Source organism: Heloderma suspectum, chromosome 3 (genome assembly GCF_057233095.1).
Source record: "Heloderma suspectum isolate Gila_16-S chromosome 3, 16-S_ref, whole genome shotgun sequence".
Lineage (NCBI taxonomy): Eukaryota > Metazoa > Chordata > Lepidosauria > Squamata > Helodermatidae > Heloderma > Heloderma suspectum.
Genome location: NC_139460.1, coordinates 290940092 through 290964887, shown reverse-complemented (window position 1 = coordinate 290964887; position 24796 = coordinate 290940092). Strand labels below are relative to the sequence as shown.

General features: G+C 44.9%; 1 protein-coding gene and 1 long non-coding RNA gene across 3 annotated transcripts in view; one reads left to right on the top strand and one right to left on the bottom strand.

Annotated features, from left to right (window-relative positions):
- AGTR1 (angiotensin II receptor type 1) overlaps nt 1–13377 on the bottom strand; it is a 65336-nt gene extending 51959 nt beyond the window's left edge. Inside the window, exons 1-2 of one of the 2 annotated variants that reach the window (XR_014789601.1) lie at nt 12988–13377; nt 2879–5941 (exon numbers count right to left, since the gene is read on the bottom strand). The gene's annotated coding sequence lies outside the window, so the exon portion shown is untranslated. Of the gene's footprint in view, nt 1–2878; nt 5942–12987 lie in introns of those variants that run through there. The other variant, XM_084847259.1, reaches the window with a different exon arrangement.
- The window catches only part of LOC146351405 (uncharacterized), an 87897-nt gene continuing 76017 nt past the window's right edge, over nt 12917–24796 (top strand). The window contains exons 1-2 of the long non-coding RNA XR_014789602.1: nt 12917–13149; nt 21611–21796. This is a non-coding gene — a long non-coding RNA (uncharacterized LOC146351405). The remainder of the gene's footprint in view (nt 13150–21610; nt 21797–24796) is intronic.

Below are 24796 nucleotides of genomic sequence, written 5' to 3'. Positions count from 1 at the left end.
GTTCAAGTTCTTGCTAACTGTGACCTTCGTATCATTACATATGACAGCCACACTTTCGGGGGGACGGGACCTTACTAAAATATAATACTTCAAAAAAAGGAGATGATAAAAAGTAAGGATGTTAGAAAACGCCTGAAGCAAAAAAGGTAAAAGATTAAGAGCCATAGAAGCACCATGGAGGCTTGTTAATGACTCCCTCATTATGGTCATAGAAGGAAGCTGAAGATTAGAAAAAAAGAAAGAAAAATAGCAGCCCGGTTCTATAGAAATATACAAGGGGTTATCTGCACCTGTCAGAGGCCCTCCTCTGGGTACCTGTACCTGAAGAGGTCAGGTGTGTGGCAACCAGAGAAAGCGGGGGGGGGGGGGAACCTGCCCAGTGGTGCTGTTTCTCCTATATTCCATATCCTTCCCAGACAGGTGAGGGAGGCAGTGATGCTTTTATCATTCTGACAACAGGCTTAGACCTTTATGTTCTCATAGGGTTTTGGTGGTTAAGGGTGCAATCCTGTGTACATTTGACAGGAATAAGCATGTCTGACTGGGGAATGCTGGGAATTGTAGGACTTCTTTCTGTCTAAATATACATAGGGTTGTGCCCTGATTGCTTTTCTGGCAGTCTGCTCTGCTGTTCAGGGTCTCTAATGTCTTTTTCCTAGTTTTAGCTTAATTTTTACCACTGCCTGCCTATTGTGATCTGATATTAAATCCCCCTTTTAATTTATGGCATAAATAATATAAATAATAAGAAGTTTGCTACAGTGTTTTCTCAGCTGCTGTTAAAGTTAGAATAATTTTTTGATTCAGATTAAGAAACTAATAATTAGCAAAAAAAAAAAAAATCTGATAGTCTTGGGACATCTTAAAGGCAGGTCCATTATGGCATAATAACAATAAATCGGTTAGGGCTAAACCATGTGTGCTACAGGAGGTTGACAACTGGCTGTCTTGCAGTGATGCAGCTCAGTAATTTTAGTCCCTGGACTTAAAATTATGCCCCTTCCCCCTTTATTTGCCGTGTGTATCATTTTAGTTGTGAAGCACTCAACAAATAGCTCTGTTCTCTTCTTTTATGCCACCATCCCATGCTTTGGGTAGTATCCAGTGTTAGTCCTACCTAGAGTAGACCAATTGAAATAAATGGATCTTAAGTTAGTCATGACTAACTTGTGCCATTCATTTTCCTGGGTCTATTCTAAGTAGGACTAACATTGGATAATACCCTTTACAGCTGCTTCTGTATTCCTGATTATAGTAGAGCAACGAACCCCCCCCCCCACACACACATGTACAACCTGTTTGCCGACCCTGATTAAAAAGAAATACTTTGAGCATGTGCAGTTCTGCATTTTAAACTCACTTAAATCAGAGGACCATCATGACTACAGGAATATAATGGAGTTTGCTTCTGCTTCCCTTATGTGAAACACATTTACTTGGGAATAAGCACCATTTTTGGAAGAATATATTTTAAAATGTATTCATTCATTCATTCATTCATTCATTCATTTATTAAATTTCTTAATCGCCCATCTGGCTGGTCACCTGGCCACTCTATACATGAGGATCTGTAACCATATAAATGTCTAGCTGGCTATCGCTGACTATAAAATGTTTTTAAAATATGGAGAAGGAAAGGATGCTGGGATGAGCAGCATCAGTCCTCCTCACCTGTTGCTCTCTGGGTAGTCACTTTCCCCCACTCCCCTGGGCTGAAGGGCCCTGGATGTTGGCCCCAAGCTACAGCCCCAGTTGCACCACTGCTCTCTTGACTCCCCTTCCCTTTATGCAAATGTAGTTTAAGGAGGCTGTCAAACTGCATGGGCACCATGGGTAAGAGATATTATTGGGAAGAATTTAATCTCTCCCCAGCCCCCATGCTGTTTTTCCAATCAAACTTGCTCCCTCAAGTTGTCATCCCCTGCCCTATGCTAGCTCCATGGAGGAAAAACAGTTTATTAAGCTGTAGGGTAACATATAACTTTAAATAACATTGTCCATGGGGTCACGAAGAGTCGGATACAACTGAACGACTGAACAACAAATAAATAAAAAAATACAGGCACTGTATCTGTTCCATATCTAGGGCTAACAGATGCCTTGGAGAGCTGATTAAACTGAAAAAACAGTGTGGGAAGGGAACAATTAAGCCTTTCCCTGGCTTTTATCCAAGAAATTTGGTAGCACTCTCCCCTCAGCCACATCTGAGTAAAAGACAACCCTTGCAGGCTGCAATCCTCTACCTACTTGCCTGAGAGTAAGGCCCACTGGATGCAAAGGAACTTTCATCTGAGTAGACATATATTGTGCTGCAAGAGAACCGATTATGAGATCTCTAATGTTACGTGAGGTTTGGCCCATAGTCTTTGGTTCCATAACATTCTTTGGTTTTTTTGGCTGCAGCAAATCAATACAGCGACTACTTTGTCAAATCAAATTATTACAGCATTCATTACCTTGCATTAATATGGAATGTTTAATGCTGTTATGTCATGAACCCTAAACAACTTCAATTTATTTTGACTAATTTACTTAATTCATACTTTGTCATCGAAAATTAAGCCTTTTGCCATTTATCATTTCGCAATCCCAGTGGCATAGATGACAAAACAGTAGTTCCTTAAATATTGAGATAGGGAATGACTAAAGGCAAATTACAAATGAAGATGGAAAATAATGAGTCTAACAAATGATCAGCCACAAATTACACACTAATTTTTACTAATGAATGGGGAATGTATGTAGGTTTAAAATAACTTTCCAGTTAGATCTGCTGAATTGTAGAAGTGTGTCATGAACAGGGTGACAAAAAGGCATTTTTTTTTGTCCATGTTGGTAAAAAAGATTTCAAAATAAAAATGCTCAAATCCATATTATTGTACTACCTTTATTAGGCCAAGGTCACAAAAAACTGTATGCACTTTCAAGTTCTTCAGAATTCTTAATCAGTCAAGACTCAAGATAGTAAACAAAGCAACAACAGAAAAAGTGGGGAAGGACAAAAAAGGCTGATGTTAAATCCATGGACTCTGCATTTGGTTACAGTCTTAAGATGGAAAGTGGGAGGAGGCTGCAGACATTCAAATTATGCTCTACCAGGTACTGAGATGGTGTCAACTTATACCTAGGACCCTCCCAGGCATTGCCAGGAAGAACAAAGAAACAAACAATGGTTGATTCCCCCATTTTGGAAAATATAAAATCCAGCTGTTTACTCAAAATTGTTCCATCCATAGGTGAACCACACATATTCCTTGGTAGGTAGAAACAGAAGTAGAGAAAAAGTAGATGGTTTTGTCCTCTGTTTGGAGATCTGTCCAGTTCAAGTCTGGTTTAAGGATGGCATAATTTTGTTTCAGTTCATTTTGATAAGAATTCACCAAAATTTGCAAATTTCTCAATATTCAAGACAGAAAGGACTTGGGATTTTAAAAAACTGAATGTGGGAGAAGCTGAAACTGACAGATTTGTCTGTCCAGACACAGGGCTTTGAGTGCTTAACTCATAAAAGTCTCCATTTGAATCCCTGTGTATTCAACCATGTTAGTGCTGAATTAGGGTTGCCATTTCTTTATTCAAACAGACTCCACGTTTTTAGACAGCTATATGGCAGGCAGGCAGAACATGCTTCTCTCCATGCTGGGATTAGCTGTACCTTTTGAATTTGGCTGGTACAGATAGGTGATAGTTTTGTCTCCATTCATTTTTGATGAACATTTACCAAAATTTGCAAATTTCTTAATATTCAGGACAGTAAGAACTTGAGATTTAAACAATCTGAATCCAGCGGAAAGCAAAAATGGCAGATTCATTCATCCCCAGTCTGCTTTAAAGGCAAGGAACGGTAAGAATTGGAATTACCCATCCGTAGTTAGCACCTGGAGCACAGACTGAGCAGGCACACAAATCACCAGGCTAGATCTACACTAGTGCTTCATATTGAAGTGTCCAGATAACTGTTGGGACACATTATGGGCATTTCTACACCAGCCTAAAATCCTACATTTAAAATAGGGCTTTCTGCTTCCATTTTAAATGCACTGACTCCCTTTACATGCACTTCCTCCCCCCTCCTTCTCCCCGTATAAGAGTCTTCCATTATCTTTCATTGATCTCGCTCCTCTTATTGCTGCTTTTACTCTTTTCACAGAGGAAACTGAAGCAGAACACAATGGGGTAATTTCATAGATCTATTTAAAAATGGAACAAAGGGAATTTAGTGCAGGAGGGTCACAGCAGGGTCACGGCATCATGTAGAGAGCCTGCAACCTTCCGTGAAGAAGCAATCTCAATAGCAGGATAAAAGCTCCGCGTGATGAAGCCCTACATATCCCATATACCACTTTTCTAGTGTTATTTCCTGCTTTTTATTCCTCATTGTCCAAAAATACAAGAACAGCTGTCATTGTGTGCACTACAAGTTATAAATGCGCAAGAGGGATATAGCATCACCATGATGGGATCGTACCAATATGACACAAGGTGTCGATCTGACCTCGGTCACAGTCTTCCCTACTATGATTTATAGAACTGGAGGAATCCCATATATGGACCTCCTTCCCTCCCTCATATTTCTGTGCCTTGGTGGTTAATTACGTTTCCCACATTTTTTATATGTAGGGCAAATCCCCCACTCTTCTGGATGAGAATTGGAGGTGCACTTTACTCTTACTGAAAAAGATGCATACATGTTTTCTCCATCAGCTTCCAGAACAAGGAGCAGGCATTCTTCCTAGAATTGCAGGATAACGCAACATGTGTACCATTCTCCCTTTAGCCCAGTCAGTCGGGGCTCAGGGATGGAACCAACCATGCTTTCTGAACAGTATAAACAAAGATGCTTCTGTTCCCATGCGCAGAACAGGTCAGCGCATGGCATTCTTGGACAGCCTTCAGGACTGCAGCATCTGCCAAGGCCAACTGCTGATGCCTGCTTAGGTCTCCCTTTAACTGTGTTTCAACTGCTCCAATTGGTGCTGGGTGGCTGGGTCTGGACGCCACCATTTTAATTTACCACAGTGACCTGGAGTGATGCTACATAAAGCGCATTGTGGGAAATTTAAATGATGGCTCCCAGCAGTCTGATGCTGATTGAGCATTCCTGCTGGTGTCACCAGATAAGCTGAATGGGGATCACTTGCATAGGATTGGCCACTCAAACCTGGAGTCAGCTCTGCCTATGCACCAGCCAGTGATAGCACTTGTTGCATTGGAGAATCCCAGGCTACCTTAGAGATGATGTCCCTGCCCATATATTAAGAGGGGATGGACCCACTGGGTGGGCAGGTGTCCTAATTTACAGAGGACTGTCCTTTATCTTGCAGAGCTGGCAGAGGGCAGTCCTCTATTCAAGGGTGTCCTCTGTTTGAAGAGGTGCCAGCCCAAATCTGGTTTAAAGTCAACGAACCATGAGAAGGGAGAGCAGCAGGGGCCTTGAAGTTGCCCATCCACAGTTAGCACCTGGACAGCCGACTGAGCAGGCACACCTGGTCAGTCTTTCCTGCTATGATGAGATGTATTGTATTTCTATTGAAATTATCATTTTCATTTCCTAATATGCCCCTATGCATACATTTCATATGCAAATGTTATGCAAATTGGTGCTGTCTTTTGTCCTCTTTTTTGGTGATGCGTACGTGGCCAGCCTAGACATCAAAGGCGGACCCTCCCAGAGTGCTTCGGTTCCTCCAGCTTCCTGTATATTCCTCATGGTGGTGCCAGGCCTGGTTAAGATCATCTACTGAAGCCCTGCTCCAGGCCCACCTGCCTTTGCGGGTTGGGCAGGTGGCAACCGAGAAAGGATCTTTTCCATTGTGGTGCCCACATATGGACTGCTCTCCTCAGAAAGTCTGACCTGTGCCTATCCTTCCCAGGTGCTTTACCACTGCTGAAACAAGCAATCAAGTTCTTAACTTCTGATATTGATTGGAGATCACTCCAGCTCAAAAAAGAAGAAGAGGGTGATATATTAGACTGAACATGGTGACCATTGCTAAATATCATCTTCAAATGTCTCTCTCAGTGTCCAGCTGATATTTGACCTTCCACCAAAACTTTAAACTCATGCATCTCATGGAATGCTGAAGCCCCAAACTTATTTTCTTCCTTCTCTACTATAGTTGGTTCTAATCCTCATCCTGACACTACACTTTTATTGCTTTGTGGTTTTAATTGTCTTTGAATTATTGGTTTTATTGTCTTGTTTATATTTCTGCAAGCCCCCATGACAGTGATAACTCTGAAGACCAGGAATATATATGTCTTCCAAAAACATAAACCAACTAACCAAATTTACAGGCTGGTGCACTTCTGCACTCTGTCAGCTTTCATACTAGAGTTAACACTAACAAGCTTGCTATTAACCTGATCTATTATCCTGGGGTAAAAGAATGCTGAGTCAAGGGACTTGGAGCTTACTCGGAATTCTTTTCCTTTTTTTAACTGACTTCTGCATTCAGTTCATCCCTTAAAAAGGAGTGAGAAGTTAAACTAAGTTCAAGGGTTGCTATCATATACCCAGTTATGGTCCCTATCTTTAGGAGTTATGGTCCCTATATTTAGGAGTTATGGTCCCTATCTTTAGGAGTTATTTCCTCCCTTCTGAAGGAGGGTCAGGCCAGCAAGGGGAAGCATGCACTGTTGGGTGTGTCCAACACTCCCACATATCTGGTCCTTCCTCCATGGACCTTCAGAAGTAGTGTCCAGTGCTCACCTCCCTTCCGGTCATTCCTGAGTAGGCTCGGTTGGGTGGCACACTTCTCAAAGTTGCACACAGCACCTTTGAGCAGCAACTCCTGACACTTCCTTCCATTCATAAAACGAAAGGCTGGACAAGGCAGGGTAGCCACATGCACCGTTGGGTGCAGCTGCCCAAAGACACATGGTCTGCATTCTGGGCAGCTGTGTCCAATGCTACCGCCACCTACCTTTCCTGACCCAAAGCAGGAAAAGTCACTGTGTTTTGAGAGGATAGGTTGCTAGCATGACTAAGGCTCTTCTTGCATCTTTTCCACACGGTTCCCAAACAATGCCCAGCTTTCCTCCCAACTTTGGAGCTGGTCAGGTGGCAGAAATCACTGCACAGCTGCTTGGATGATCCTGCTGATCTTCGAAGCTTCGAAGCTTCGAAACTGGGCTGGCCACTCAGTGCAGTTTCTAGCAGGTTGTATCACATTCATCATGGCAAGCATGGTGAATGTATTCATTCAAGTATGTCAATGAAGTAGGGATGTCAGAAGCTACAGGGTGTGTGTGTGTGTGTGAAACTCACTGAGCTTTAGCCAGCTCAGCCCCCCGGACTTTGGCTCACTTTCCCACGAGCTGGCCTGACTCAATCTGCATCGAGTTAGGCCAGCTTGCAAATTTCCATTAAAAAAAAATGGTGTAAAGTAATTTGTGCAAATTTGCAGCTGCAATTTGTGCAAACTATGCAAATTTCAGCTGTAATTTCCTCAGTTGCACAAATTGTGGCAGTAATGTTCATAATGTGCACAAATTGCAGCTGTAATTTACATAATTTGCACAAATGACAACTGCAATTTGCATAATTTGCACAACTCGCAACTGCAATTTGTGCAAATTGCTTTTTACACATGTGCGTGCACACATGCGCGTGCGCACACACACAAAACTGCCCCCCAAAGTTCCAGGATTTCAGGAACAAACTCCCAGCTCAGCTATCAAAAACAAGCTGAGTCTGGGGTGCCACAGGAATCCTTCGGGCCCCAAAGGGGCCTGATTTCCTAGCAACTGACATCCCTACAATGAATCATCCCTCTTGTCTTTTATTATAAGCCATTTATATGAAAACAATAGAAAAAGTAGTGACATTTTAACCAGACAATATAGAAAACATGTCTGAAACTTTTTCATTGCTATGGGTTCTAACCCTTGGGGCTGTCACCATTTCTACAAAACCAACAGGTTTTTGGCAATAGCAGGTATAGAACGCAGGGCACTCTTCCAAAACAAGTGACACTGTTAGTTGCGTGACCTTTACAGTATGCATTATCAGATGTCACCTCATTTTCAACCAATCAGCTTTCTTAATTAGGGATGGGTGGATCTGTCAAGTCCATTTCTGTAAACTTCCTTTTTTTTCTGCCTCCAAATCCGTGCAGATTGCATTTTTCAAATGAATGCATTCGTGAATGCACTAATGGATGTATTAGTGGGCTCATTAATGGATGCATTCCTCCATTGACTAAAGAAAGTTTGTGCACAGTTTAGAAATGTACAGTTTTTTGCACAGTTTTCAAATGTGTTCATGTTGTCAAACACATTTTTTCTCTTTCATGGCATACATTGCAAGCTCGGCAATGAATGGATTTTCAAACACAAATTGCATCTGTTTCCAGATTTGGTTCTTGAAGGTATGGCTTGGGTATCTCTATTACAACCACCCCCAAATAAACACAAAACTCGACAGAGCAAATTTCTCGCCCATCCCTATTCTTAATGTGGAAAGAAAAATAGGCCAATTACTTATTCAAATCCCCAACAATCTGAAAAGACTCCCTCCCTTTCAGGAATGTAGCTCAGGACATACATAATGGTCTTGGCGCTGTAGGAGGTAATAGATTAGGATATCATTCAAACTTTGTAAAGATGAGCTAATACAATGCTAATGCAGGGTTGGTTCTTGTTAGAACATCATACCAGAACAATTCATGAAAATATTTTATTGGAGTGCTTAGGAGCAATTATCCCATCAAAGTTCTGATTAGCAACATACGCAAGGAGGACAGCAAGTAAAATAGAATATACAAGTCTAATATATGAAATGGGAGTCTAACCTGGTATAGTTAAGGAATGTTGTTTCCATATTGGTGCCAAAGACCAGTCAGCTTTCTTAGTTAGGGATGGGTGGATCTGTCAAATCCATTTCTGCAGATGTCCTCTTTCTGAATAACTGATCCAGAATTGTGATGCGACTAAGGCTGAAATCCTGTGCACATTTACTAGAGAGCAAGCCCCAAAGGATGCCATGCAATTTACTTCTCAGTAAACCTGCTTAGGATCGTGCTATGCACCAGGACACGAGCAAGCTTCTAAGTTGCACAGAACCCTTCTTCTGGTAGTAATTCCTTCCTGAAGTCCGTACAGATAAAGGGAAGGCTCAGGCCGCCCTTTGCCCCAGAGTAACCACTGGGGAGAGAAAGGAAAGGAACCAAAGAATGTTGTCCTTAAAGCCACTATTTGGGAGGGAGGGAGGGAGGGAGGAAGGGGAGAATGAGTACAGAGATAATGCACCAAAAGGCATTGTCCACAAAGCAAGTGTTGCAGAGATGGGCTCAAGGATACTGTACTATTATGCCAAAGACACCTCTGCCCTGTGATGGCTTAGAAGGTGGCAGAAGTAATCCTCCTCCATTTGCCTCCAAACCAGCTGCAGTGGGAGAGGGGAATTGGGTTGCTTCTTCTATCGGCTGTGCTTGCTTCCCACTTGGCCAGTACAATTCTCCCACATCTTGTGGGCTGAGGCCTGGCGCCTGTTTGTGGCCTTCTGCTGCCAGAGAGATCTCCTCACCTGACACCTAGTTCTTGCTTGATGGGTTTTTGTGTGTGTGTGGGGGGGAGGGGAGCGTTCTACATTTTCTGCAAGTGTAACGGGTCTCTATCATTCACCTCTCCTACCCCCTGGTATCCTCCTCCTTTTAGACTCCTGAGATGTCCACACACAGACAAGCCACTTCACAAATTTAGCAAGTTATCATCATCTCAGTCTTCCAGAATTCTGAAATGATCTCTATGCTTGTTTTGCAGGCATTCCCTTTTTTCTTTCTTTTTAAATGTCAGCGTCTGCGGATCCCCACAATTATGTTCAAAAGGTCATGAGACATGTTCTGCTGCCAACTGGGCTGGTGCAACAATATTAATTTCGGATGAAGAGCAGGGGCATAAAAGGAATACCAGTTGATCTTCTATGTGTGTTTATTTGAACGTAACACAAACAAACAGGTGTTTATTCCACCTGCCAAACTCCTGGCCAAAAGTATGCTCACATCCTGATCAATGGACTTTTTGATTAGCACAGGCAGATCATATCCTCTGCCACCTCCCTCAGAATTCCCTGTTCCCTCTGAGTTAAGTGATCCTTACATTAGCTAGATTTCCCCCCAGCAACAATGTATTCTTGTGAACAATCCCTGTTGTAACACCATTCTGGGGTAGGGAGTGGCTTGGTCTTGAATGGGCAAATAAGACACATTAGTGGATATGAAAACTGCTAGAACTCATCTGTTGACTTTGGCGTAAAATGTTTCTCCCTAGTCCTGGGAAAAAAGTAACTCCTGAATTTTTTATTTATTTATTTCATTTCTATACCGCCCAATAGCGAAGCTCTCTTGAGTGAGTGGTCTTGTGCTGTATGGGGGACAGGCTGCGTCCCTCTCTTTCCATTTATCATGCAATCTCAGGTCTGTCCCGGCAAAGTCCAACATGCTAACTACTCCTTGCCAGCCCAATATTCTATGACTGTCAGCTGATCCTAATAAATTTGTTATTATGCTATGTACTGCTACTCTTGGGGTGTGTGTGTGTCTATATATATATATATATATATATATATAGAGAGAGAGAGAGAGAGAGAGAGAGAGAGGGATGGATCAACACAGCCCCCTGCACTTTGGATTCTCCTTGGAGCTGTGGTGATGGGGGTCTCAGGATCAGTGGTCTAGTGGGAAACTTTGAAGTGGGCTGCCTGCACTTCAAACTTCACTACTACACTACTGATCTCGATGTTAAGCTTCACAGTAGTATCACAATGACTTAAGCTAATCCATATGTTACTTTTGCAGTGTCATTGCTACTTCTGCATGGTCAGACCTTACACTGCACTGGTAATGTATGAAATGTGGAGCTGTCGTATAATCTTTCTCTCCCAAGTGCTCTCAGATATCACCAGGGCAACATGGTGGAACATGATCATGCTGAAGCAGTGACCATGTCACAAGATTAATGTAAGACCCAGCTTTTTCTTACTGCACTCTGAGATTTTACTTTCTAAGGATACATATTAGCTATCAATCTACTTGTGCATTTGAATTTGTGTCAAAATTTAAGATTCACCAGTTAGAAGGTCTCCAAAGACCACTGTGTCCAACTCTAAGCTGCAAGGTAGTCCAGTTCACACATCTGCCTTTATCCTACCAACATAAACCAACTTCTGCAGACCACAGCCAGAGAGTATATGCACAGCAGTAAAGTGTCTGGGGAACAAACAAAATTGTGTGACTCAAACAAGTGAGACAAGGTACAGGCTTCAAAGGAAGACATCTAATTCTTCTAGGTCGGGAATAAATTCCTTCCCAACATCAACTTTGATATTACAACCCCAAGTGTATGAATAAGCAAAGTGGACATGAAGTGTTTCAGATGAAAAGTGTATCCAGATCCCTGTTAGCCGACAGCCCCCTTCCCTATTTTTAGTTATGCCAATCCTTGATGATTCCCAGAGGAAGATATAGGGGAACCCAAAATGAAAGAATGTGGGGGGATCCCTTTCTAACCAGAATATGTGGCTGCAAGTTTAATTAATGTCAATGGAATTTAAGCATCCCAACGCAACTGTTAAGTGAACTTAAGCCCTCTGAAACCAGCATCTCTAAGCATTATTGAGTATGTGAGATAAAATCTAGCAATTCAGGAAGACAATTTAGCCTAAATATAACCCAGCAGGGAAATTATTTTGGATGTTGTGAAAACAGGACAGTTTATATCATCCATTCCCTTTTACTGATTTTTCAAGTCAAAATTAGGGTTGAGAATTTGACCTGTTATTATTATTATTATTTACATTTCTATACTGCCCCATAGCCAAAGCTCTCTGGGTGGTTATATTAGCTGTTGTACTGAGTTGGAAAGTTTGCCACTTGCAATGGGTCTGTCACTAATGCTGTTAAGTGATGCCTTGGACCTGTTGACAAGAAATATGAGAGGATTCACATGATATGGCCATGAGCACACATGCGCTCTGTCTTTTGCATAAAGATAAATCTGTGGCATCATTTCAAGGAGGTGGCCTTGGATAGGCAGAGCTGTCTTCATTGTGGGGTCTGTTTGTTAAACTGTTGCTTTGTTGGCAATGATTAATGAGATCCTACTTTGAACATTGCACAAATAGAGCATGCCAATTCTACGCATTTGGAAAAACTCTAAGCATTTGGAAAAAAATTTGGAATAATTTTTAAAAATCTCTTTCTCTTTTTGGTGAAACATGTTTATGGATCTAACTATGAGTATATGAGAGAGCTGCAAGTGATAATAGCATTTAATAAATCAGCAACAAGAATATATTACTGCACGATCCTTGCAACATTTAAGTATCTTTAAATTTAATTGACTTTGATGGAGAGAGTTAGGTATTACAGAAAAAAGAGGGCTCAACTTTGGCTGGATTGCACCTATTTTCAAACACATTCACACACATATGAAAACCATAGAAATGCAAGATATACATTCCAAACGGAGTAAGTCAAGTTCGGCAGCTCTCCATTCCAATCCACCCCAGTCCTATATATTTCCACAGGAACCTGTAGCTTTCCAGATGTTGTTGGGCTACAATTCCAATCATCCATGAACATTGACCATGCTGGCTGGGACTGATGGGAACGGAAGTCCAGCAACTCCAATCTGGGGCGGCAGGAGTGGGGGGACAGGTTCCTCACCCCTGCCCTAGAGAAAGCAAGTCGCTGGAGTCGAGCAGAAACGTTCAGCTCTCTCGAGCAAGGGTGAAGAGAGAGGAGGGGGAAAACAGAACTTGACCCCAAGGATGATGATAATTCTAGAGGGGTGGCCGTTTTAGTCTGCTGCAATATTTTTATTATTATTATTATTTATTACCCAAACAGTTCAATGTTACCTGACCCCACAGAGGTAACCACAGGGGGAGGTGGGGGCGGGGGAGAGAACAGCCAGTGTCTCGGCGACGTCGGCGTTACTGTCAGAGTTGGGGCCGCGGCGGAGAGGAAGGCGCGGGGAACTTACAAGCGCAGAGGCGAAACTTCCGAGGCAGCCTGCGCGCGGCTCGCGGGGGCAGGAGCTGGCGGCGGCCGTGCAATCGCGGACGCTGGCAGGGCGCCCCTCTCCTCTCTCCGCGGGGCTGGGCGGCAGCGGCATCGACTAGTGGAAGAGCCCCCTGGCCCCGGGGTAAGCCACGCTCCCCGCCTCCGCGGGCGCGCCGCTGCTGCTCCTGGTCCTAGGGGGCGGCGGCGGCGGCGGCGGCCCCTTCCAGCTCAGCCCAGCCCAGCCAGTCCCTTGGGCGCGCAACGGGCTGCCTTCTGGCTTGGCTCCGTCTCCTTCACCCCTGGATTTATAGCCAGGGACGCTGGTGGCCGCACGGCTTGTTTTCCGTCTAGCTCCCTCCACCCGCCCCTCCCTGCGGGGAGACCCCTTCTGGCCATCTCCTCTTCTTCCCCCGCCCCCTCCCCCCTCCCAAGCCGTCACCCAGCCCGCATCCCCGCCCCCGCCCCGAGCGCCTCCGCTGCGATCGCTGCCGATGGATACCCGCGGGTCTCTTTCGCCTGGAGCGGGCGGCTCCGGCTTGGGGCGCCTAGGGCCGTGGAGACGGAAAGGGATCGATCCGCCGCCCGCGGGGGACTTTGTGGAGTTTCAGTGGATCTTCTGATCGCCTGCTTTCGGGGCAGGAAACGTGCCGTCCTGCTTCTCCAGAACTTGCAGGAGAGCGAGAGTGAGAGACAGACAGACAGACATGAGGGCACGGGGGCGGGAGGGGGGGACAGCGAGACCCGTTATTTTGGAGATCCCAAGTTGATCATTTGGAAAGTTTTCCCTTCTTACTCCACAAGTGTGTGAACTGATTTGTCAACTCGTGCGTTATTCCCCGTCCCAAGCTGCAAGGCAGGCAGAGCGCGGACGGCGCGCCGCTCCTCGGCCGAACGAAGCGCCCAGATTTCCAGACAGACCGCAGAGCGCACGCGAGAGACGCGTTCGCGCCTCCGGCGGAGTCCGGCGCGCTCTGCTGCTGGGCTTCCCGCGAGAGAGCGACGTCGTTCCTGAGGCGTCGCCAAGCTCCCCTGTGAAGGAGCTTCTCGGCTCTGGGCGCTTCGCGAGGACTGTCCGATGTGCCTAATATTTCGCTTCCCCCTCCCCCTTCAGCCTCTGAAGTTTCTACTCAACATGTGGGCAGGGGGGATGATAAAGTTTCAGCAACTCAACTATTTGTGGCGAATAGTGTGTGTGCGTGTGCGTGTGTGTAATCTAAGCAATGCTTTGGGGGGGTGGGGTGTGTATGTGCTTTTGTTGTTCTTTGTTGTTGTTCAGTCGTTAAGTCGTGTCCGACTCTTCGTGACCCCATGGACCATAGCACGCCAGGCCTTCCTGTCCTGTGCTCTCTCCCAGAGTGTGCTCAAGTCCATATTCATTGCATCCGTGATGCTATCTAGCCATCTCATCCTCTGCCGTCCCCTTCTCCTTCTGCCTTCAATCTTTCCCAGCATCAGTGACTTTTCCAGTGACTTTTCTCTTCGCATTAGGTGGCCAAAATATTTGAGCTTCAGCTTCAGTATCTGTCCTTCCAATGAGCACTCAGGGTTGATTTCTTTTAGGACTGACTGATTTGTCCTCCTTGCAGTCCAGGGCACTCGTAAGAGTCTTCTCCAGCACCACAGTTCAAAAGCATCGATTCTTCGGCGCTCAGCCTTCCTTATAGTCCAGCTCTCACAGCGATACATTGCTACTTGGAAAACCATAGCTTTGATTATATGAACCTTTGACGGCAAGGTGATGTCTCTGCTTCTTACTATGCTGTCTAGGTTTGCCAGAGCTTTCCTCCCAAGGAGCAAGCGTCTTTTAATTTCATGGCTACAGTCACCGTCTGCGGTGATCTTGGAGCCCAAGAAAGTAAAATCTGTCACTGCTTCCATTTCTTCCCCTTCTATATGCCAGGAAGTGATGGGGCCAGATGCCATGATCTTCGTTTTTTTAATGTTGAGTTTCAAACCAGCTTTTGCACACTCTTCTTTCACTCTCAACAAGAGATTCTTTAGATCCTCTTCGCTTTCTGCCATTAGGGTGGTATCGTCTGCGTATCTGAGGTTGTTGATAATTTTCCTGGCAATCTTAATTCCGACCTGTGATTCATCCAACTCGGCATTTCTCAGGATGTACTCTGCATATAAGTTAAATAAGCAGGGCGACAATATACATCATTGTCGTACTCCTTTCCCAATTTTGAACCAATCGGTTGTTCCATGTCCGGTTCTTATTGTTGCTTCTTGACCCTCATACAGGTTTCTCAGGAGACAGGTCAGGTGGTCTGGTACTCCCATCTCTTTAAGAATTTGCCACAGTTTGTTGTGATCCACACAATCAAAGGCTTATATGTGCTTTAAATGCCCACAACTTTTCTGCGAAGTATCTTGTACCTACCTCCTCCTCTTCATGAAATAAAATGGCAGTAGGAAGCAGGCAACTGAGAAGCAATAAACCAATAAGGTAACAGCGGGAGTACCGCAGGGCTCAGTCCTGGGCCCAGTGCTCTTCAACATTTTTATTAATAACTTGGATGAGGAGGTGCAGGGAATGCTGATCAGATTTGCAGATGACACAAAACTGGGCAGGATTGCTAATACTTTGGAAGACAGAAACAAAATTCAAAGTGATCTTGATAGACTGGAGTGCTGGGCAGAAATAACAGAATGAACTTTAATACGGATAAATGCCAAGTTCTGCACCTAGGAAAAAGAAACCAAATGCACAGTTACAAGATGGGGGATACATGGCTCAACAACACTACAAGCGAGAAGGATCTTGGAATTGTTGGGGATCACAAGCTAAATATGAGCCAACAATGTGATGTGGCTGCAAACAAGGCAAATGCTATTTTAGGCTGCATTAATAGAAGCATAGCTTCCAAATCCTGGGAATTTTATTTATTTATTTATTAAATTTCTTAATCGCCCATCTGGCTGGTCACCTGGCCACTCTACCTGGGAAGTACTAGTTCCCCTCTACTCAGCACTGGTTAGGCCTCATCTGGAGTACTGTGTCCAGTTCTGGGCACCACACTTTAAGAAGGATGCAGACAAGCTGGAGAGGGTTCAGAGGAGGGCAACGAAGATGATCAGGGGACTGGAAACAAAGCCCTATGAGGAGAGACTGAAAGACCTGGGCATGTTTAGCCTTGAGAAGAGAAGACTGAGGGGAGATATGATAGCACTCTTCAAGTACTTGAAAGGTTGTCACAGAGAGGAAGGCCAGGATCTCTTCTCGATCATCCCAGAGTGCAGGACACGGAATAATGGGCTGAAGTTACAGGAGGCCAGATTCTGGCTCAACATCAGGAGAAACTTCCTGACTGTTAGAGCAAAATGACAATGGAACCAATGATCTAGGGAGGTGGTGGGCTCTCCCACACTGGAGGCCTTCAAGACGAGGCTGGACAGCCATCTGTCAGGGATGCTCTGACTTGGATTCCTGCATTGAGCAGGGGGTTGGACTCGATGGCCTTGTAGGCCCCTTCCAACCCTACTATTCTATGATTCTATGAAACTGATGAAGATAAACAATATCCAGAAAGTCCGATAACATTGCTCTATCTATACAGGCTGCAAACAAACAGTCATTACGCAACAGAAGAGAGTAAAATCAAGCTGTACAATATCATTCAGTACCAGAAATAACCAAATGCATTTCGACCGTAGGCCTTCTTCAGTGGACTAGTATATAACCATGACGAGATATTTTAAAAAGACTTATATACGCATATTGGTTTCGGATCTGGATATATTTTATGTTGGTCTGGAAGCAGGAACTGACCCAAATGAACAACTGCATTTTAAATTGGACATTTCTCTTGAGGTGTGAAGAGTATTTTGGGGCACGTTGTGGGGCTTTGAACCTTGGTCTCTCCAGGCCTAACCTGACATGCATTGGTCATGCTGCCTGGGAATTATGGGAGTTGTGGTCCAGCAGATCCGGAGGGCGTCAGGCTGGGAAAGGCTGCACTAGTATCAGTGGAGGTTGGTGGCTGCGATGTCAGTGGGGCTGGTCCCCGCTGACTAGTGTAATATACTGGCTATCAGAGAGAACCGCCATTTTCAGAGGCAGCATACCTTAGAATACCAGCTGCTGGGGATGAACAACAGAGAAAAGCTATGGACTTTGTGCCCTCCTTGTACGAGGCAGCTGGCTGGTTGCTGTCATAAACAGACTGCAGGACTAGATGGACCTTAGGACCTCAGATGGTTGGATGGCTAATCCAGCAAGGCAATTCTTATGAATGTAGATTCTAGTCAATGTAGGGAGTACATTTGAATAACAGAAATGCAAAAAATGAACAGGAACAACAACAACAATTTTATCATCACTTGGGAAAAATGATTAACAGCACAATCCTATGGCTGCTTACTCAGAAGTAGGTTCCACTGAGTTCAGTGGGAATTACTCCTGGGTAAGGGTGTATAGAATTACAGCCTAAGGCTGCAATCCTATACCAGTTTACCTGGGAGTAAATTCCAGTGGGGCTTACTTTTGAGTAGACACGCATAGGATTGTGTTGTAAGTAAGTTGCTCATGCAGGCAAAAGATCATTCTGTTCTTGGATCTGTTTTGTTTTTGATAGCAGCTTTCAAGCCGGCTTTGTAAGATCGAATATCTGAATTTAGATATGTTATCAGAAATATATAATTTATAAAGTGTTATAGAGGAAATGCTTCATGTGAGCCACTGTGATAGTATCTAAATATTGCTATGGTGGTACTACACATACATTTCTTCAAGGAAATCTGTTAGCTGGCAACCCTTACCCCAAAGTCCTTCATTTCTTCTATTGACTTCTGTGATATTGAGGTATGCATTTATTTGCAGTTGCATTCGTATCCTGTCTGATGCCATGCCAATTTAGAAGCAAGAACCAGAAATTCAAACTCTGGATGGCAAAACATTCACATAATAACTCCCCCCTTGGTTTCCAAAATAATATGAGTCATATTTATTTATTTAAAAGATTTATAGGCTACCTTTCGGAAGCCCTCCCAAAGCAGCATATAAATTAAAATCATAAAGACTATAAAACAACAATGAAAGAAGAATACAATATTTAAACTTAACAAAGCCAGCTACTACCATCTACACAAGGGCATACAATAAACTAGCTCAGTTATAGGCCAAAGTGAAAAAGGTAAGTCTTTAGGGCTTGCTTGAAGACCTGTAATGATGGGGACTGAGGGAGGTCAATTGGAAAAGAGTGGGGGGGCCGCTCCTGAGAAGGCCCTAACTCTCGTGGCCACCAGTCTGAAATGCTATCTTAACCTTAACCACAAAACTCAGTCCAAAAAAGGTGTTGGAGCAGTTCCAGCCTTGATCTTACTATGTTCATGAAGAAGGATGTTTTACGGCAGCAGAGGCAGTCTCAAAGTCTGGTGTAAGTAGTTTGGGGAGTGTAGTATGAAGGTACATGATACAGTGTAGCCTATTCAGGCATTCATAGAGAATATCATAGAGAATATCAGCTTACCCAATCAGGGATCCTGTAGCAGTCTCAACAGATCTCTCTCTCTTTCTACAAAGAGCAAACGAGCACTACGCAAACTCTGCACAGTGAACGTGTGTAGGCGGAGAGCGGTGGCAGACTTTGCTGCCAGCATGTGAGCATTCATTGTACTGTCTGCCTAGAATCCTCCATGTATGCATACTGAAACAAAACATTTGTGGGCTCTGTTCTCATGAATGGGACCCTGTTTTTTGCTACCTTGCAGCTTAGAGTTGGACACCATGCTGTTTGCATGGACAAGCCTACGCATGTAATTTGTACACATGTAGGGCCTGTGCAGACAGTTCACTGAATTAGGCATGGCGGAGAATTCCGCCATGGATCTCGGTGAGGCCGAATGCCAGTGCATTTGGCCCCCCAAAATCCATGGTTGAACGAAGCCCCCCCGACCCCCCATCCCACGAAATGGGCCCAGAATGGAGCACCTACCTGCTGCCGTCCGTGCTGCATAGCGAATGGCATCCGCAGCCACCATTTGCTTCGTCCATATAGCTGTGAAGGGCTACGTAAATACGTAGCCCATCACGGCTAACGCAGGGACGCCATTTGCGTAGCCTATCACAGCAAAACTAAGGGAACGCAAATGATGGTGGCTACGGCGGCCGCCATTTGCGTTCCCTTTTCCCCCCGCCGTGATAGGCTATGTAAATATTTACGTAGCCTCTCATGGCAAAACAGAGGGGCGCAAATGGTGTAGTGGCCACCATTTGTGCCCTTCTGTTTTGCCGTGAGAGGCTACATAAATATTTACGTAGCCTATCACGGCGGGAAAAAAAGGGAACGCAAATGGCGGCTGCTGTAGCCACCGCTATTTGCTTTCGCTGGTGTTTTTTGTGTGTGATAGGCTACGTAAATATTTACGTAGCCTATCACGGGCCGGCATAGGGATGCAAATGGCATCTCCTACACATTTGCATCTGCACCAGCCCGGCAGTGGCTGGAGGCCCCGCTGCGGGTTGGCCTGGCCGGCGGCTCCGTGGCCTGGCCGCGGAGCGGAGCCAGCAAGGTAGGATTCCGGGGGGGAGGAACAGATCACCTCCCCCCCATTGAGGATTCCGGGGGGAGGAAAGGATCACTTCCCCCCACCTGTGGAACCCGGCGGAGCCAGGTAAGCGGGGTTTCGTACACCCCTACACTGAATGGGCATAGGTCTGAGCCAGAGCCTGCCCCCCTCCCACATTCACTGTAGACAGCTGAATATCTCTGTAAGGTTATAGAGATGTGCAGCATCCCAGCCAAGTGAAGGTGAGGGTGGGTTTGTAGTATGCACACCCTCACTGCATACCTTGTCCAACATCTGATATAAGGATGGCCATATTGTTAGTAGTAAAAGAAAACATGTTATGGATGATAGTGTATTTTTGTGGTGACCAAAACACGTGGGAACCATGGAGCATAGAACCACAGAGGTGAAGTGTTACCATTACCATCCTCACTTCATATATCACATTTCTGAGTGTTCAAATGCTGCACATATATTATCTATCTCGGCAGTCTTTGAAAGAACTCTGAAATCAACCTCACCTTGCAAATATGAAGCATGCAGCTTTTCTACCTGAGTGTGTTAATCAGGTGTTAATTCACTATATCAACTTTCAGTTTTATTGCAGAATTGAGATCCGAGCACTACATCAAGAGCCTTTTCCTACTTTTCTGCCACATAACCTCTAGGTGGCACTGTGGTATAGCAAAGTAGCATGAATACACAAGAAGAAATCATGTTTTCTTTCGCTTTCACAATTAAATGTCGCATTTTCCATGTTTGGAAAAAAAAACTTGCTGAAAGTGCTCGTTAGACACAGAACTGAAACCAGAGGGTGACGGCGTTGTCCAACGTACCCATAAACAACTGTGAGTAGAGAATGACGAGTGCATGATAAATGCCTCATGTAGAAAAGCCCTAAGAGATAGTGAAATCATGGCTAAGGTATTTGACAAAGAAACTTCCTGTCTTACATCTCACACTAATGTAGCTTGATGTTACATATGTTGTTTACTTAGAAGAAAGCCCCACTGAGTTCAGTAGGGTTACTCTCATTGCAGGATTGCAGCCACCATGCTACACTATACCTCAGCCTTCCCCAACCAGGAGCCCTTCATATTTTTGGACTGCAAGTTCCATCAGCCCCAGCCAGCATGGCCCATGTTCAGGAATGCTGGGAGCTGTAGTCCAAAACATCTGGAGGACACCTGGTGGGGAGGAGGCTGTTATATTAGGTAAGATATCTTTAATCATGTATAAAACATAACAGTGATGTTGTAGCTGATGGAGTATTAAGCTCTTACAAGTACACATCTTCAGTTTTCCGTTAATGTTGAAACTGGAGTGACATATGTTCTACAGCAGCTATTCATGTATATTCGGTGGGGAGTAGGTCCGGCAGCATGTGTTTGAACATCTGTTTCCTAAGTCAGAAATTCAAAGGCACCTTAGAATGTCTTCCAAGGAGTATCATGGGTCTCTCCCCTCACCCCCAGCAGTAAATAAGCCACTTGGAGGCTGGTGGCTCTAAGGTCAGTGGGGTGGTGAATCTGCTCCGGGTTTCAGTCACAACCAGCCAGAACTCTAAAGGAACTATCCAAGGTGCTGAACCAGTTAGAATTCTGACTGAAACCAGGAGCGGATTCACTGTCCACTGACATCAGAGCCTCCACTGCTTGGAAACACAAATAACATTATGTTCACTCTACTTCCATTTAATTCATTTATTTATTCAAAGCATTTTTTGCTTCACTCTTCAGCCTAAAAAGCTCCCAGGGCAGCTTAGATAAATCAGTAAAACAAGACAGTCCCTGCTCACAAGATACAAAAAGGAAAAAGGGACAGCGAAGAAAGACATTTCGGAGTAGTGAGAAGTCCTAAGGGTGCAGCACTTACCCAGGTTTCCTTAACTTTGGAAGGAGGTCACTGGAGATTTGTTGGCATTTTAGAATGTTTGCATTTACTTACAAATGTACAGGTTGGCCATAGATGGAGGCCCAGCTAGTCTGACAGATAGCCACAGCTCACTGCTTTCACATCAGATCTCTAGGGAGACATCATAATATGCCTGCAGAGCCCGGACTCATCTCTCTCTGTGTCTGTGTCTTTCTCAGTTGCACTCAAACTGCAGTCTGTTGGTCACTTCAAACACAGATGCCTCGCCCTCCTCGCCATGGATGGAGTGAGGTGGGGAGATCCACATGAGCCATCTCTTCTGACCATCAGCTAGAGTTCTTAGCTACCATGGAGACACATCGCTGGAGCATCATGGCATATCAACGCTCCTTCTTCAAGACCAGGTATTGACTTGGAGCAACCCACACTGTTAGCTCTACTCACAAAAATCTGATAAGAAACCATAACAGTAGGATGAACTTCATGTGTTCTTAGGCTGCAGATCCGGCTTTTGTGTTTCCCTCAATTCAATTGAATTTTTTTTGACACTTTGTTAGGGATGTACGAAAGTCACTTACCGTTTCCCTGAATCTTTTGCGAAGGGGGGGGAGGCGCTCCGTCCCTCCCCCCAGGAATCCTTGATGGCCAGCTCCGCTCCGTGGGGATTCTGTGGAGCCGCCGGCCGGCTCCGCCAGCAGCCAGACATCCGGCCACTGGCTAGCAGGGATGCAAATGGCAGCTGCCGTAGCCACTGCCGTTTGCGTCCCTGTATTCAGCCATGATAGGCTACATAAAGACTTACGTAGCCTATCACGTCTGGCTTTAAAAAAAACAAAACAAAACGCGTACATAAAAATATTTACGTAGACTAAGATGGCCAAAAATAAGGAACGCAAATGGCGGCGACTGTAGCCGCCATTTGCGTACGTGTTTTTTTTTTAAAACCCAGACGTGATAGGCTACGTAAGTCTTTACGTAGCCTATCACATCTATGTAAAAAAAAAAAAAAAAACAGAAGCGACCAGACTGCAAATGGCGGCGATGGCAGCCAGTTGGAAGACCAGCTGCCGCCGCTGGAACCGCCACCGTCTGGAACATCCGCCCCAGGTAAGTCTTGTCCTGGGGGGGATCCGCAGGAGGCGGGGGGGTGGCAGGCCGTACCGCCATGGATTTCGGGGGGCCAAATGCACTGGCATTCGGCCTCACCAAGATTCGTGGCGGAATTCTCTGACATCCCTACACTTTGGTGTTTTGGAAAGCTAGACTACATTAAGGGCTTCTTTGCACAAGATGAATTTTCGGCAAGAAGTGATTCATTCAGCAGTGAGTGATTCGCACATACCCAGTACTTCTGTGCACCATGACAATGATGTAATATTTTTCATTTAGCATGAAGGGGAGAAAAGAATTCTATTTCCACCAGGATTATGTTGTGGCAACTTTTTGTAAAGAAAAGACCTCTCTCTCTAAAAATATGTCAATGTTGTAAGCTCCATCATTTTATGATTAACTAGCTGGGCACAAAAGTAATTTGTATTTATTCAACTGGAAGTATTTCTCCAGAGCTGAAGATGTGGTTGAACTTCTTGTAAGAGATATCACTGGAATGGGAAAGGAATGCCAACATTCTTTTTCCTTACAGCGTCTTTGCATGATCAGCATTTTCTGACTAAAGGCATGTTTGGTATGTGTAGTCAGGGAGGGTAGAGGAAAGAAAGAATGAAAGAAAGGGGAGGGTGTAGCCACAATCTTCATGTCTGGATCTTCTCTCAATCATCAAACTGAGTGGGAGGAATTGGCCAGCACCTAGGCAGCATTGCCCAAGTTTTCAGATAGAGGCGGGTTTGATCCACAGAATCATAGAACAGTGGGGTTGGAAGGGGCCTATAAGACCATCGGGTCCAACCCCCTGCTCAATGCAGGAATCTAAGTCAAAGCATCCCTGACAGATAGCTGTCCAGCCTCGTCTTGAATGCCTCCTGCGTGGGAGAGCCCACCACCTCCCTGGGTAACTGGTTCCATTGTCATATTGCTCTAACAGTCAGGAAGTTTCTCCTGATGTTGAGCCAGAATCTGGCCTCCTGTAACTTCAGCCCACTATTCCGTGTCCTGCATTCTGGGATGATCGAGAAGAGATGCTGGCCTTCCTCTCTGTGACAACCTTTCATGTACTTGAACAGCACTATCCTATCTCCCCTTAGTCTTCTCTTCTCAAGGCTAAACATGCCCAGGTCTTTCAGTCTCTCCTCATAGGGCTTTGTTTCCAGTCCCCTGATCATCTTTGTTGCCCTCCTCTGAACCCTCTCCAGCTGGTCTGCATCCTTCTTAAAGTGTGGTGCCCAGAACTGGACACAGTACTCCAGATGAGGCCTAACTGGTGCTGAGTAGAGGGGAACTAGTACTTCCCGGGACGTGGAAGCTATGCTTCTATTAATGCAGCCCAAAATAGCATTAGCCTTGTTTGCAGCCACATCACATTGTTGGCTCATATTTAGCTTGTGATCTACAACAATTCCAAGAGCCTTCTTGCTTGTATTGTTGTTGAGCCAAGTATCCCCCATCTTGTAACTGTGCATTTGGTTTCTTTTTCCTAGGTGCAGAACTTGGCATGTATCCCTATTAAATGTCATTTTGTTGTTTTCAGTCCATCTAGTCTATCAAGGTCACTTTGAATTTGGTTCTGTCTTCCAAAGTATTAGCTATCCCACCCAATTTTGTGTCATCTACAAATTTGATCAGCATTCCCTGCACCTCCTCCTCCAACTCAATGTTGAAGAAAACTGGGCCCAGGACTGAGCCCTGCGGTACCCCACTCGTTACCTTTCCCCAGGTTGAGAAGATCCCCTTGATAAGCACTCTTTGAGTCCGATTCTGTAGCCAACTGTGGATCCACCTGATCATTGTTTCATCTAGCCCACTTTGAGCTAGTTTGCTCATCGGGATATCATGGGGCACTTTGTCCAAAGCTTTGCTGAAGTCGGGGTATGTTATGTCCATAGTATTCCCACAGTCCACAAGGGAGGTCACTTGATCAAAAAATGAGATCAGATTCGTCTGGGAGGATTTGTTCTTGATAAATCCATGTTGGCTTCGAGTTATCACTGCATTGTTTTCAAAGTTCTTCCAGATGGATTGCTTTATCAGCTGCTCCACAATTTTCCCAGGGATTGATGTCAGACTGACTGGTCTGTAGTTCCCAGGCTCCTCCTTTTTGCCCTTTTTGAAGATAGGGACAACATTAGCCCTCCTCCAGTCATCTGGCACTTCACCCGTCCTCCATGATTTCTCAAAGAGAATAGCCAGCGGTTCTGAGAGTTCTTCTGCCAGTTCCTTTATTACTCTAGGATGCAGTTCATCTGGCCCTGGAGATTTGAACTCATTCAAAGTAATTAGGTGTTCCTTGA